The 16,436-nt window shown below is 38.1% G+C and overlaps 1 protein-coding gene and 1 long non-coding RNA gene across 4 annotated transcripts in view; one reads left to right on the forward strand and one right to left on the reverse strand.

Moving 5' to 3' along the window:
* Positions 1–16,436, forward strand: part of rtn4rl1b (reticulon 4 receptor-like 1b) — a 145,763-nt gene that overhangs the window by 68,756 nt on the left and 60,571 nt on the right. The window lies entirely within an intron of this gene.
* LOC147171442 (uncharacterized) overlaps positions 1–16,436 on the reverse strand; it is a 100,409-nt gene that overhangs the window by 18,486 nt on the left and 65,487 nt on the right. For all 3 annotated transcript variants that reach the window (XR_015095568.1, XR_015095567.1, XR_015095566.1), the window contains exon 3: positions 280–615. This is a non-coding gene — a long non-coding RNA (uncharacterized LOC147171442). The remainder of the gene's footprint in view (positions 1–279; positions 616–16,436) is intronic.

Consider the following 16,436-nt stretch of genomic DNA (forward strand, 5'->3'; position numbering starts at 1 on the left):
TTAATAAAATAACACCAATTATTTTTTAAAGCAAATAACAGAGGATAGGTTCAATCAAATCAGCAATATGCAGAGCCATTGTAATTACGTGTGTTCAAAAGTCATTACTTACATTGCACTTAGCTCCCACATTTGCATTTCGATTGAGCTTGTTGATGCTTTTTGCACACAGAATCACTTTAAAATTACCTTTTCATTAACTGCGTGTCAGCCCAGCTGTCACTTTTACACACTCCCACTTATCATCGGCCCCATCTTTCTCGAATAACACCCGATTACCTTTCCTGGCGGCGGCGGCGCTGTGTGGGCTCAGACTGCGGGACATCCTCCCGTCTCGTCTGCTCCTCCTCGCAGCCTGATATTAGCATTCCGCTCATATTGTCTTGACTCATGAGACGTGACAGGCAGAGAGTTAAAAAAAAAAAAAACGTTGCCTCTGTCCTTTCCAAGGGTCTTAATTCCTTGGCAGAAGGGAAACTTTTTATTTCTGGCGGACATAAGAGATTTTGACACAAATTGCAGTAAAACTATAAAGTGGCACACGGGTACGCCCACAGATGGAGATCACCCCGGAGAACGGCGGAGGTGGCCAATAGGGATGTCTTCTATCAGCATCTGCAGACACAGTAATAAGCGCACAGTCAGTGTCATCATTTTGACAATGACACCGTGATAAAGCATTTCAGCATACTGACTACATGATATGACTGTACTATGAAAGTATGGCAGTTTTCACAGAAAACCTCAGACTCCGATGGATCATGGGTTATACACTTATTGTGGTAGCTGTTGGGTGCGGAATATTATTGGTAACTTAACCTAGAGTTGTGGAAAAAAAATCATTAAATGGTGAATCAGTTGTACACATTAAAATGTGATGATGATCTATAAGAAAAGCACAACCACATGAATTATGCCATTATATCAGTATATTAAATGGATATACTTCTAGTTATTATGAAAGCCTTCTTTTTTTTTTATATATACAGTATACGTATGAGAAGATAAAATGTCTCCAAAAAGTAACTTGCTTCAATAGGTGTCTCAGAATTTTGTACAGTATTTCATCTAACTAACTAGACAGATAGAGTAGTTACCTAACTAGCTAACTACTCTGTCAAGTTAGCTAGCTAGCTAACTACTCTATCTGTCTAGTTAGTTAGCTAGAGAGCTACTCTATCTTTCTAGTTAGTTAGCTAGAGAGCTACTCTATCTTTCTAGTTAACTGGCTAGCTAGCTAACTTCTCTATCTGTCTAGTTAGTTAGCTAGCTAGCTAAGTAGACCTATGCATGTTAGTTTGATTGCAGGTTGAAACATTTATTTGTTTGCAGTCAGCTGCCACATCCCCCCTATACGTTTCTCTTTATTTATTCAACATAATAGCATCCTATAAGATGAGGCGTCAACACCGAGGCCGTCACGATGCATTATGCAACAACTTTGCAGTTCGGCAAACTATCAGAAATAAAGTCCATCGACACGTCTCCGTCGCGAGGATCTGTCCCCTCATACAGGACGCTATATTATTTATTTTTGCGGGAGTGTGCAAACACATGTGAGCACACGGCCCGTGTTTGCACCCACGCGCGTTATCATGCGACACAGAGTCACTTTGCCAGCTCAGCTAACACAAGCGGGACCGACAAAGCGGCCCGCAGAACTCTCTAAATTATCCAGCTGCCCCTGGCTCGGTCCAGCTGCCCTCTGTGGGCCGCGCTCATTTATAATACAAGCCATGTGACAGGCTACTGCATTAGCACACGTTCACGCACAGACTTTTCCCAGCACTCAGCTGCAGCTGGACCAGTCCCCACCCTCTTTAAAGATGGCCGTCTGCTGCCACTCGCCGCCCAGTTCTGTCGCTGATGGTGTGAAAATTAATTCAGCAGCTCATTGCGCATTAACACTGCAAAAAGAGATAAAGAGATTAGGGGAAACAAACCTGGCAGGCACGCACAAACTGTAGCTGTGGGCCCTTAACTTTAGGAAGCACTACAATAGGGAAATTCGTTTTCTTTGCTTAATGAATTAGCTTTGTTTTTTTGTTTTTAGCCTAGCTAAATGTCCTGCATGGCCACTTGTTGCTAGGCAGAGTTCAAAGGGCTGCATTATAACTCCCTACCTTTATTTATTTACTTGGTTACCTATCATTGTTTCATGAATTCACATATTTTTGATGACACCCGGAAGCTGAAAAATGAATGCATAATGTTTCTTTAAACAGCCCACCTTTGGGTTCAGGGGGAGTTTAAAATTCTAAACGTCTCCTCTCATCATTTTTCACCACTATTTTCTTTCTTTCTTTTTTTTATCCTTCTGTGCCCTGGCACACCTTCCTGCACTCCTCCGTATCCACTTGACGCCTTTAATTGATACCGCCACACACCATTAGTGGCATTCTTCTGCTTTGCTGGCTGGTTTTAAATGGTTTTCTCCAGATGATTCATCATAGTTAGATTCGACCTTTGCTGTCAATTCTTTCAAGTTTCATCTCAATGTTTGCCTTACTTTGGCTCCGGTACAGTATATTCGTATGCCTGTCTTGGCCAATTTGCATTTGTTTTAAATAGAGTTGTCAAAATGAATCGATTGATTGACAAGTAATCGATTATCAAATTCATTATTTTAATAGTCGAGTAATCGTTGGGGGCCATTCTTTTTATTTAAAATTGGCCAAATCTTCTGATTTCAGTATATCAACAGTAATTGTTCACTGATTTCTGTAGTCATTAATGAAAGAAGATCATATCTTCTGTGTTTAATCAAAATAAGACATTTGCAAACATGTTTTTACTACAATGACCGAACCGCTAAGGTAGCACATCAGTTCCCCTTCTTCTTTTTTTATCACTATACGAATACAAAGAATGAAATAAACACCAATCACTGGTAAATAAACAGTAATCAGGGGGAAATGCTTTTGTAATACACTTCAATGCAAAATTAAAATGAATCTAATTCTAAAAATATTTGATAGTGACAGAACTAGTTTTTACGACGGCGTATTAGGGCCGTGTATAAATATAGTTTTTTTTTACTTTATAAAGTGTCAAATTTACTAGAAAAAAAACTCGTAAATTTGCGACTTTATGAAGTGGCAAATCTGAGACTTTTTAACGAGATACGTCATCACAATCGCGTGACCGGGTTTAAAAGAAAATTGAGGGAATAAGATGCCAGAAATATTTTCACTTTTATTCTTTATATACAATGCCTAATCCAATACTGGAGAATGAGTTATAAATCTTGATCAAGCATTTAAATTAACTCATTCACTGCCATTGACTGTTATAGACGTAAAAAATTAATTTGAACTATTTCTATTAGTTTAACTTTGTTTCCACTTTTGTTAACAAGAGTATGAAAACCTAGAATTTTTTGTATTGTACATTTAGAACAGATATAAAATGTGTGATTAATCGTGAGTTAACTCATGAAGTCATGCAATTAATTACGATTTTAATTGCCCGACGCTGCTAATTTTGAATTGTAATTAATCACATGACATTACGTCAATAGCCGTCAATGGCAGTGAATGAGTTATTATATTATATATATATATATATATATATAATATTTACTTGTACATTTATGTTTCCAGAATTATTATTTACACATTCATTCATTTTGGTATTTTTTTGTACAAGTAGCTAAGTTGATGTGTCGGATCTGCTGCTCTGCGTCATTCACTTGCATTTACCAAAAGTATGCAAGCTTCTGATTGGTTAGTGTTAGTCAGCTGATAAGGGGGTCAGGAAGTGTTGTCGCTCTAGCTGCCGTGTATGACGGGTAAAGTTTCAATTAAGAATGAATCCGCCTCCATCCTGCCTTTTCATTTTATAAACAGTGTCCCACCATTAACCACCAACGAATCCTCAAATGATTAAACGATAGCTACGCTACGTGTATTTCTCGTAAGTTTCTGAGGGTTTTTTTCTCGCAAATCTGCCACTTTATTTTTTCTCTGAATATTGCCCCTACCCTCTAAAAAAAATTAGATTTATACGTGGCCCTAATACGCTGTTGTCCCCCAGGTACTTAAGGAACAAATTAACAGTATTTGTCAATACATAAGACCACTGAGAAAAGGGAGCAAAGCTTGCGTGTCGTTGCCTGTTGTGATTGACCTCCTTTTGTATTATTTGTCCTCTAAACGCGGGACAGTTTGTCTGTAAAAGACGGGAAAACTAACTGCCATGGTTGGCCCCAAAATAGGCGTCCGCATTCCTGCTCTCGCAAACGGTCGGTGGTCTGCACCTGCCAGTAGGGCGGGCGCTTCTCTTGATGATGACATGATTGTAGTCTGCCTCCAACACCAATTTAAGCGTCAGCTTCACTTAAGAACAAACAACTTGTTTTTAACTGGGCCCAAAAGGAAGAGAAGAGCCAATTATTTACATTGATAGTGTTTCTAAAGTGACTCCGTTGCATTTCTCTTGAGGTTGTGTTTGTTTTTGTCTGCCTCCCAAATCTCTAATTGGGCTTTTACAGCTACAGTTTATGCACTACTTTATTTCTAAGTGAGTGTTTGGAATTGTAAATTATATCTAAACCTGATGAATCCCATCGATGAACACTTCAAAGCATTTTGAGTGAAAAAAGGGGCTTGGAAGTGAAAATGACAGGACGCTCATTCCAAAGATGGCGTTCTTCAACTTAAAAGTCATCCAAGCATGCCTCGGCCCAAGCCTGTGGGATGTCTCTAAAAGATGATCCTGAGCGCTTATCCTATGTTGCGACGAGTGGAGCGTGGTTAGCAAACAAACACATGTATTTAAGGGTCGCTAACCTTCTTGGCTATTGATTAGCGCAAAGAGCTACCAATTTGATACGCACTTCTGAAATGACAAATTTGCTCAAATTATGTTTAATCATATGTTGTTTTTATTATTAAAATTGGTCGACACAAATATTTAGACCTTGAAATAGAGGTGTGGAGATTACTTAATAATTGATCAAATAATTGTTGATAGGATAATAAATTCTAAAAAAAATATTAGTGAGAGTTATTATTAATAATTAATGATATTCTTTTATTTGAAGACACAGAACATGTCAATTCTCACAATAACTAGGAAACAGATAAATACCATATATGCAGCCCGTTATTTCTATAAATCTCTTTCATTGTTGGCATTTTCAAACCACTTATACAACATTCCTAGAAAATCACAATGTGAGCTACTTTTGGAAATCGTGGAGAACTTTCCCTCAAAGTTTTCAAGTAAGGAAAATATAAATAGCGGAACAGTTTTTAAGTTTTAGGAACATTAGGCCAGGGTTGCTCAATTGTGAAGAAAATGTTAATCATGATTTATTTGGTAATAATTTACATGTTTTTTGGTACAAAACAAGAAAATGTTTAAACATGTAAAAAATAATATTAAGACAAATAAATTTCTTTGAAACACTATAATTAAGCAAGTTCCTCTTGGACCAAACAAGATTTATTAAATTTGTCTTTTTAAAATAAAAAGGGTGCAAAATAAATGAATAATAACAACTCAAAATTAGTATTAATAATAGTTAATTTTTGTTTACGATTATGCCGATTTTGTAATTGTAGAGTGTAATAATTGAAATTGCAATTGCATTTTGATTCATTGCACAGCCCTACATTTGGCACTAGCAGAAATTGCTGAAGAACCTCCAAATCCAAGACTGTATTTCTTCACCAGAGAAGAAGAGGAAGCGTGTCTCGCAAAAAAACAAAAAACAAAAATCGAGAAAAAGTTGTCCTTCAGCTAAAATAGGAAGTAGAACAGAATTTCAACAAAAGCCTATCTGGTTAGTTCAAAAAAAATCATGCCTACAAAAAGCAAGAACCGTTGACAGTTCGTGAAGTGCAAAAGGAGTTTCTAAAAACATGGACGTATTCAACGCTAAACAGGGTTACAAACAACGGTGGCTTAATTGGACAAGCGGCTGTTGTGACAGATGGTGTGCCTGCAAAGCGATGGGGACAAACTTTACTACCTTATAGTGAGTGTTATACAGGTGAGCGAGTCAAGCTATTATATTGGAGGACATTGAATGACATGCAGGACAAACATATGGGAATAAATATTAGAATCTTTGTGTGAGTTGATTAAGTTTTTGCACTTAATGTTGGTTTGCTGTTCAGTAGTTTTGTGCCGTCCTTTAATAGGAAGTGGCCTTTAAATGTATTATGTAGTATACTCCCTTTTAAAGCTGTACAATAATTAGGAATGTTAAAATTGCACAGCTAAAAAGGTTTTATCATGGTTAACAATGGAGAGGCTGGAACAGATTAATTCCCTTTCCATTATTTCCTATGGGAAGTATAGTCTTGAATTTGGAACTCCTTGGAACAAATTAACAGGAATAGTTTGGATAAGCGGTATGAAACGGTCTTGTTCACAGTTGACAGGAGGTTTCATATTCCGCGTTAGGACAGAAAATGATGAGCGGATCAAAGTGCTGTGCGGCTTCACTGTCGGGCGGCAACCGGCACACGCGCACGCCGGAGCGCTGGCTCACTGTTGGCTAAGTCGTCTTAACTTTTCACATCCGCCCCCTGCTGCCACGTGAGGGTCACGCGCGCTTTGATGCATTGTCTGGAAAAAATAGCGGCCCCTCGGTATTGCTAGGCAGACTGTCAAACTGAGCCGAGATGTTCGGAGCAGCCCGCCGAGGCGCAAGGCAGCTCCGGAGCCCCCCGCCCCGCCCCCCGCCCGTTGTAAAATATGGATGAGCAGGCAGGCGGTGTGAAGAGGTCTTGAAAAGTGCAGCAACTACTAATGGAACAGCCAGACTCCTGACTCAACAGATGTTCACGATATAGACAAAAAGTTTCCCAACTCCTTAGCTTTTAATTCTTCACTGCGTGAATGCTTCAGCATTCACGCATATGCTATGGTGATTTTTATCCTCCACACTCTTTTGCTGTGTAACAACTCCCAGATAATACTTCCGATTTACACCGTTCAAATTTCGTGCTTCAAAAATTCACGCCTACCGTCTGATTCCACATTACTTACAGTATTCGCATAATTCAATGTTAAATATCACCTTTTCTCAATTCATTTTCAATGGGACAGACATTGAAATTTGATATCAGATGACACTTCAAAAAAATAAATACGCAAATAGCCATGAATTTGAACAAGTCAAGTTAGGGTCAGTGCTAATTGCCTTCAAACACGAAGAACCTGGGTTCAAACCTCGCTTGGACCACATTTTAGTACATTTGATGGTTCGATGCCAACTGACTATCAGATTAAGAAATGGATTTTAATTTCTCTGAAATGATTAAAACCCACTTTAGACAGATTGCAGTTCAAGTTTTCTTTTTATTCATTTGTCATTTAACTACAATTAAAAATGTGTCATTTTCAAATAATTTATCTTTCAATTTTCTTCATAAGAACACACATTCAAATCTTTGCATTCAGCTTTTTAGCATTCCCACGCAATTTCTGCAGAAATTGCACTTTGTCGAGTCTTACAAAGACATTGAGTAAGTTTGGTGCGGAAAAAAACAGGACCTCTTCTCAGGGTCAATAAAGTATTCCACACAAAAAAACGGAACATACTTAAGTCCTTCACTTTTTTATTTTAATCGACGTAGTGACCCTGTGTCCCAATACTTTTGTCCGTCTGTGATTCAATGCATCGTCTCTCTTTTCGTCCTCTGGCAACATCTCCTCGTCTCACATCATTATTCCAACTTTGATCCCGTCTCCCCCCCAGTGACTCCTTGAGGGATGTGAACAGGTTTAAACTTTGATTAACCCTAATTCAAGCACGGAAAGGTCACCATGGAGGGCTTTGAGAAGAGACTTGCGGAAATCAAATTCGACAATTCAACTTTTTTTTTTGCTGATCTCTCCTGTGAATTGTTGACACGGGAAATGATTGGCGATGTACGGAGCGTGTTAGTCTTGTATGTTCACTTTGTAAATTTGAATGGGGATGTTTCATACCAATTTTTGTTTTTTTTACACAGTACACAACTCTTGAGTAGTCACCGACAAGTTTTTTTTTTATCCTTTGTTCTTCACTTCCAAAAACGTATTTATACGTTTTTATGGGGGTTTGTTTATGCTAGAGCCCACAGAAGGCTTTGATGCCGCTTCTGACCTGAAGAGGTGGCTTAAAGCAATGTTAGTTATTACAAAAACGGCCAGCAGGGGGCAGCAGAGTATAAGTGATCAGCCATAGCCATGTTGCAACAAGCTCTTTTGATGTCATTGATCGATCAGCCCATCACCGATTTTGCATGAAATGCTAAATATCGCCCAATGTACTTGTTTTACAACTTAATTATGTTTAAAATCGTCATGCATATAATACAAAAATATATTGTCACTGTCCTGTAAAGAACACATTTTATTTATTTTTTTACATTTATGGCATGAAACTGAATGCAGACTTTTTTTCTTTTTTTTTTTAATGGACCTGAGTCTTTTTCAAAAGACACCGACGATAATCGTGTTAGGCGATTACTTTTGCCCACTTAAGGTGGTCATCATGTTGTAAACTGTAGTATCTGTAACATTGAATGCGTGCAGAGGTGGCAAATCCAAGTCCAGAAAGTAAAAACCCTGCCACAGTTTGGCTTTAGCCTCAGGTGCTAGTTAGCTAGCTTCTTTGCTAGCTCCCTTGGTGCTCATTTACCTGTAAGGGAGCTAGCTAGCTAGCTAGCTAGCATCAGGGGCTAAAGTCAAGCTGTGGCGGAATTTTTACTTTCTGTTCCTGGATTTGCCACCTCTGAATGCGTGTTGATTGTCATTTAAGAATGTGCTTGTGTTTACTATAATTGATTAGCATTTGTCCAATAATGTGATTCAAAGTGTTTATATTCCCTCTCCCTACATAGCTGATGTCACATTGGTCCGTCTTTACAAGGAACGGAATTTCAGTCATGCTGACTTCACACCTGTTGAAATACTTTAGATGTGGGGAGTAAAAAAACGAATTAACACGGCAAAGCAAAGCATCCAAAACCTGAGCCTCTGCAGGCGAAGTCCTTCAGTAACGAGCACATTTTCACACCACGATAGCAGAATAATTGCTCTATAACGACACGTTGACCTTAAAGTAAAGGGTGACACATGCTACGTTACATGCGGAGAAATGGATGATGTGGGTCACTTGCCGGCGCACATGAATGAATGCGGCGTGGAAGTGAAATTTTAATAAAGCATCTACCTGGAAAAGGGATGACAATGTGATGAATAGTAATGTCACTAAAAAAATCGAGTCTACTATTGATTATTGCATCGATTAATCTGGATGGCTTAGCCTGCATGCTACTTGGAAGAGTGAGTCTTGCTCTATGTTTAACATATATAGTAGATACTGCATTGTCTTGCTGTGACGCACTTAGGGTCGCCATCTTACGTGTGTTTGTCTCCAATAAATTCATCACAACTCTTTTATTTCTTTAGCGATTTTGACACAGATTGTTTTGTTACAAACATCAGACATGTAGCGGTGATCATTTTCTCCCTTATCAATCTAAAAGGACCACAAACCCTCGGAAGCGTCTTAGTAGTTGTATTGGTGATGGCCAGTCGGAGTCCGTCAGCAATACGTGTCCGTGCGGAAACATGAAATATAGGTTCCGGCAACTTCCAGGTGCCGCAAATATGTTAGTTTTTTTAATTATTAAAATAGTTTTGATGCATGCATTTTTGCGTCGACCCAACTAGCGATGTCAAAATTAATCGGCATGTAATCGATTATCGAATTAATCGACAACTATTTTTATAATCGAGTAATCCATTCTTTAAAATTTAAAATTGTCCAAATCTCCTGATATCAGCATATCAACAGTGATTGTTCACTGATTTCTGTAGCCCTTGATGAAAGAAGACTGATTATTAGGGGTGGAAATCTTTGAATGTCTCACAATTCGATTCCGATTTGTGGGTGTGCGATTCGATTCATATTCGATTTTCGATTAAGAGAGCTTTTTTATTTTAAATGATTTGATTGACAATGATTTTTGCTTCAATTTATAGATGTTCAAGGAATCGTAATGATCTAATCCAGTCTGACTCACTAATGCTAATTAATGCGCTACTCGGGCACTTTTATCACTCCACGCTGCAAAAAAAAAACCTTTTATTGGAATAACTTGATCGTGACTTTTTCCTTCTTTCTCTCTAATGTTGCTACAACTTAACAGTGTATCGGACCGCGTGACATCACACTGCCCCTAAGTGGCCAAATCAGGTACAACATGAACAGCGCTCCCAATAAAGGCACACACAAACAAAGGGAAGACCGTATAAAATAATTTAAATGAAATCGAATCTGGGACATTTAAAATCGATTCTTATAAGAATCGATTTTTGGGGCACACCTTTACTGATTGTCTTCTGTTTTTAATCAAAATAAGACATTTGCAAACGTCTATGTTTACTTACCAAACCTGTAACATAGTGCAACTTCAATCCCCTTTTTTTGTCATCATTATACGAATACGAATTACGAAATAAACACCAATCACTGGTTAATAAACAGTAATCAGGGAAAATAAATACTTTTGTAATACACTTTAATACAAAATTTAAATGAATCCAATTAGTCGAATGAATAATCGCTATATGAATCGATTATAAAAAGATACAATAGTGACAGCACTACACCCAAACATCTTGGAATATCCTTGACAAACACGTCTCTGTAGTAGATGCCGTTTGACCTTCTTAAATTGTTGAGCTCTTGTAATGGATCTCATTACATTTTGAAGGTGTACCTAATATTGTGGTCAATTTAACCAGATAAAACCCCATTATGATCAAGCCAGCACTAATGGCATCCCTTTAATTGTCTTCCATCTAATTCTAATTTGGTGGTAAATAAAAAATAAAAAAAAATTCCAGATGTAATTTAAGAAAAAGTATTTTAAAAGAAATTGAATCGGGCTAAAAAGATAGAATGCAGATTGAAATGGGGGAGTAAAAAAAAAAAAACAATGACCGTCATTCCTCTTTTCCAACTGTTGATGGCTGCAGATTCTGGAGCTTCCACCTGCGGTTTGAATTGCAGCACAATATCGCTCTCCCTTCATTTGGGAGATGAAGGATAATGACATCTTTTTTTTTTTTTGTGTATTGATGCAGTAAGTGCACGCGGACTCTACCTACTCTCAAATTCTCCTGCGCTGTGCTGATATGTGAGAAAGCCTCTTTTCTCCCCTCCACTCTTTAATGGCACGAAGTCAACAATAAATCCTCACACACACACACACACACACACACAGACACACACACACACACCCACACACACACACACAGTGTGGAGGCAACCTATGTTGCACGTGGCCTGCACATATCGGCTCGGATGTGCAGGTTGTTTACTGGAGTGGACTTGGACAAGGCGGATTAGTCCTTTGCCACTTAACCGCCGGGCTCTACTTTTGCTTTGGGACCAGTCGCACCCTTAGCCTGATAAGACTGGAAGAGGAAGCTTTGGAAGCACGATGCTAACATAACATGCTATATGCTCTTGTGAACACATAGCAGTGGCGGGCGGTCAGTCCCTTCTCTACCGCTCTAAACACTATCATTTTTTTTTATGGTCCAATCAGATTTCAGTTTCTATGTGTTGCCATGCAAATGTATTCTTCTAGACGGAAATCGCTGTGTTTCTCAGGTTTCAGATTCACCACTCAGAGCGTCACTTTTTTTTTTTTTTTCATTCTCTGATTGATTGATAATTACTGTATGAATAGGTGACTGTACAGAAGATGACATGATGAAAAATGTATTGCCAAAGCGGACTTTTGGAAGTTAATGGAAACATTATAAAGAGAACTCGGAACAAGGTTAGTTTAGTTAACGAAAAATTGCTTTTTTTTGAAAATTGAAACATTTTTATCAATGCAGTAAAATAATACTGAAAATGCTGTAAAAAAAAATAATGAAAACTAACTGAAATTATATTTATTGTTCACAAAATAAAATAAAATCTAGTTCAATTAAAAAATATATATCTAAATCTATTATTATAACCAGAATTTCTTTCGTTTTTGACTTTGGCAATCAGAGGTGGCAAATCCAGGTCCAGAAAGTAAAAACCCTTCCGCAGTTTGGCTTTAGCCCCAGGTCCTAGCTAGCTAGCTAGCTAGCACTTGGGGCTAAAGCCAAACTGCGGCAGGGTTTTTGATTTCTGTACCTGGATTTGTCACCTTTGTTGGCAATTAATTAATACATGAGCATTTGGGGCAGCCAATAAAAAAGTGCCACTAGATCAGCCCGAAATGGTACACTACGTAACAAATCTCCCTTTTGGTTCATTTATGAAGTTTGTTGTTTTAAATGATGTTTTCGTAATCATGCACACAAGAAATATACATTTTTAAAAACTAAAACTAATACTAAAACTAATAAACACTAATTGTAAAATGAAGCCTTTTCAAAAATAAACAAATACATAAAAACGAATCAACACTAACAAAGCTGCTCTTAAAACTAATTAAAAATAACAAAAAATAAAAAATAAAATAATAATAAACAAATTAAAAATAACTACATTGAAAATTCCAAAACTGTCGCTAAAGGAATTTATTCAGCACACACTGGGTTTCTTTTCTATAAACAAAGTTTGATCTGAATACATTTGGATTTGAATTTATTCTTGGAATAAATACTGTATTGATCCTTCATGTGCAATTGAGGAAACGCCTATTCCAAGTAACCGCCGCGCATGCACTGAACGTCTTATTGTGGCCGGATTGAGGGCGGCAACGTGCGAGCAGAATAAAAGGATAAGGAAAGCGAGGAGCGCAGGGCGGCGGATGAGGAGGGGCGGGTTCCCACGGAGGAGGTTTTGCGAGGTGTGATGCAAGGGATTGGATCTTTCAAACGTTAATCGCTTCACTACTCAAAGGGGACGACTACCCGACTCGCTCGCTCGCTCTCTCTTTCTCTTTCTCCCGTCAGGACGAGCAGACTGGCGGCGGATTGAAATGTAAAAGAGGCGCATGGATCAGAGACAGCTGGAAAATGAGGGGAGCAAAGGGCACACGAGACGGGAAGTTCCGCCCGTGCATGTTTCGTGTTGTTTGCGAGGTCTCTTGGACCGCTGAACTGGATCACTCCAGTGTTGCTTTATTGAAAGGCTAAACTATGTGATTGTTCACACAATGTGTATGTCTTTTTTGGCAGTTAACTTCTACAGGGAGTGGCGATAAACGCCTCTTTTTGAAGATTCTGCCACTTGTGGAGTCATTGCCAGCATACAACGCTCGTATCTCAAGTCAAAGCAAAAAAGTTGATTACTCTGTGATGTTGCCAGTGCAGCATACTAGATGACGCAGCACATTCACACAAGTATAAACCCCGTCGTCATGGCAACAAAAACTAGAGCCACCAATGGCCCACTAGGATAAGGGCCGAATTATATGGCCACTTTTGTGAGACTAAAATAAAAACAGTCATTTCAAAAGGTATAACAATTGATTTTTTTTTTTTAACTGAAAGCATTTCACAGACAAATCGTGACAACAAAAAGTCTCATTAACTCATTCAAACCCAAAAATGTACAAATATGTTTTTTAATACTTTGTCCTGCACTCCCAATAACGCATTTATGGGTTTTTTTATGCTAGCGCATACAGAAGGCTTTGATACAGCTTCTGACATGAAGGTCGCTTAAAGCAATGGTAGTTATTTAAAAAAACGTCCAGCGGGTGGCAGCAGAGTATAAGAGATCAACCACGTTGCAACAAGTTCTTTTCCCCATTGTTTTGAATAGGTTTGTGAATAATGATAAAACTTAGCTATAGTCTAATACTAATTGCTGCAAAACGAAAACATATACAAATATACTTTATAAATATAAGTTTTTATAGCAATAGAACACAATTTTATGTGGGCCTTGCAAAATCAATCAAAATCAAGTAAAACAGCCGGGAGCGAATGGGGTTGCTTCAGTGAAAATGGCTGGGAGTGAGTGACTTAACGACTTTTAAGGTTCTTTATATAAACCGCATATGGTCCTCAAACAAGAAGCTTCTTACCAGCCAACTGTACTGCAGTTCTACAACTGCGTTTTTCATCATCTCACAAAAACAAGAAGGAAACCAGGAAAGACTTGTTCTCTCCATGTGGGCCCGTTCAAAAGCCGACGATTAGCACTCTCGTTTCATCATTCATTCATCATTTCTCTTATCGTTTAAACGCAGCGCGAGGACCAACCACGCATGCATGTGTCACGTGCATTTTATTTGGACAAACCAACCAAAGTATGAATTATTCATTGACCTAATTACAGCCGTGACTCATTAGAGAACGTACTGGACTCCAATCCAGAAGTCGTTGTTCAATAAATAGACCTTAATTGGGCCCGGAGAAAGAAGTTATTTGCATGCAGAAGCCAAGTGGGAATGGAACCAGAACACCGCCAGATCGTTTCTTTTATGTCTATGTTGAGGTTCGAGATGAAATACTTGATGTAGTTATTAAACATATTTTCCAAGGTTTATCTTTTTAATTGATTATCCAACAGTTAAATGCTGCTACTATTAAACAATATTCCTCTTTTAAGTGTTTTTTTAAACAATTTAAACAAGGGTCTTTTGTCGAACTACCAAAATAATGAAGAATTAGGGGTGACATATTTGAAAAATTATTTAAATGTCATATATATATATATATATATATATATATATATATATATATATATATATATATATAGTTATTTCGATTTAATATGCAATTCTTTTTTCAAGGTTCTCTACCCATGTATTTTTTAAGCAATAAATTCAATTATTATACGTAAATGTCTTAGGTAGGTTACGTTTACATAAAAAAAAAGCAAATGCGTCAAGAATTAATATGAATTACAGTTGTTAACTTACCAAACACTTTAAATTAGTCATTTAAGCATTCACTATGCCGACTTCACAAAATTATACTGAATAAACGTGGCATAAACATTGAAACGAATGGAAAACCCTCAACCCCTGAAAAATAATGCAAAAATTTTTTTGTAATGTGCATTTTAATAATCAAAATAATGCTCTATAATATTGTACTCCATACTTCATAAAAAAACACAGTAATGACATAATTAAGAATATAAAGAATTAAACAATTGTTTGCTTCAGTTCAATGGACATCGTGCTGCTCCTTCTGGCCTTTGCCACCTCGGGGCATATGTCAAAACTTCTGCCTTTAAAGCCACTGTCTATTATTCTGATGTAAAATAAAATGGTCTCCACTCTCCACACAGTTAAAGTTCATTTTTATCACGGATGTAAATTAAGACGGACCGCCACCCACGGTTGTGACTGCAAGCCGTTGCGGTCATTGCTTTCAACCTGTAGTGAAGGGGGTGGCGTTACGCCTAATGGGGCCCTTCATCTCTTTATCGCCACAGTTACTATCCTGCAGACGTCGTTTGCCTTTTTATGGGCACGTCGGAGGCCAACACGGGATTGACTCGTTTGATGTGCTTCTCACTTTTCTCGAGATAGCGCCACTTTCGCTGGGGAACCTGACAAGTCATCAGACATAATGACGTGACTTGGCTGCGTCTGTGGAATGACTCATTTCTCAAAACCTAGCGTCTATCCCATGGAGAGGAAGACAGGTTTATATGTTTGCATTGTGTACCCGCTTGCGTATATCAATCAATAGTTATGACCCAACTGACCCCCCCCCCCACTGGCTTAGCCCCATCCATACGTCTCCCCCCTGGTGCTGATTGAACATCAGTGCTGAATCCACACTTACAATTCCTTAGGCGGGATTGTTTGCCATGGTATTTTGTGTTTTTCATTTTTAGGAACATTGACTGCATAATAATGTAATATCAGTAAGAAAAAAAATGCTTAAAACAAGAGAAAGCTGCATAAGATTGGGATTGCAGAGTACTTTGCTTGTTTCAAGTGTATTCTGAGAAGACTTTTCAAGCAATGGTGAAAATTATTGCTTTTTTTGTTTTCATCCATTTAAATATAGCAAACCCCACTATCACAGGTTCATGTTCCAGCTATTTCACAGATTTTTTTTGTGGGTACATTTAACATTAACGTTTGGTCAAACTCTCCTGTAATTGGTTGCACTGTAATTCCACCCTTTACCACTAGATGGCGGGACACTTATTAAGTTTGAGGCGCCAAATTCGAAAGAACAAGAACAAAACAGGATGTATTTCAGCACAGCCTAGCTATTTGCCGTTTCTCTATATGAAAAGTCGACAGCGTTCTTCCTAAGAATGTGATACTTCAATTGATGCATTCTTGGTTTGAGCTAGCTGGTTAGCTAGTTTAACGTTTGACAGCGACAACATCCGGGTATGCCATGCGTTCTTGCTGTTTGCGTACTTCCCATTGTAACAGTACTGAGGCCGAGACTGATGACATTTCACCAAGTCACAAAGATATGAAAGAATAATGTCCTGGACAAAACTATCTTTTGAATACCCTTTGTTGGTGTTATATGCAGCACGCAAT

Source organism: Leptonotus elevatus, chromosome 7 (genome assembly GCF_054856555.1).
Source record: "Leptonotus elevatus isolate MCC_2025b chromosome 7, RoL_Lele_1.0, whole genome shotgun sequence".
In the NCBI taxonomy this organism is placed as follows: Eukaryota; Metazoa; Chordata; class Actinopteri; order Syngnathiformes; family Syngnathidae; genus Leptonotus; species Leptonotus elevatus.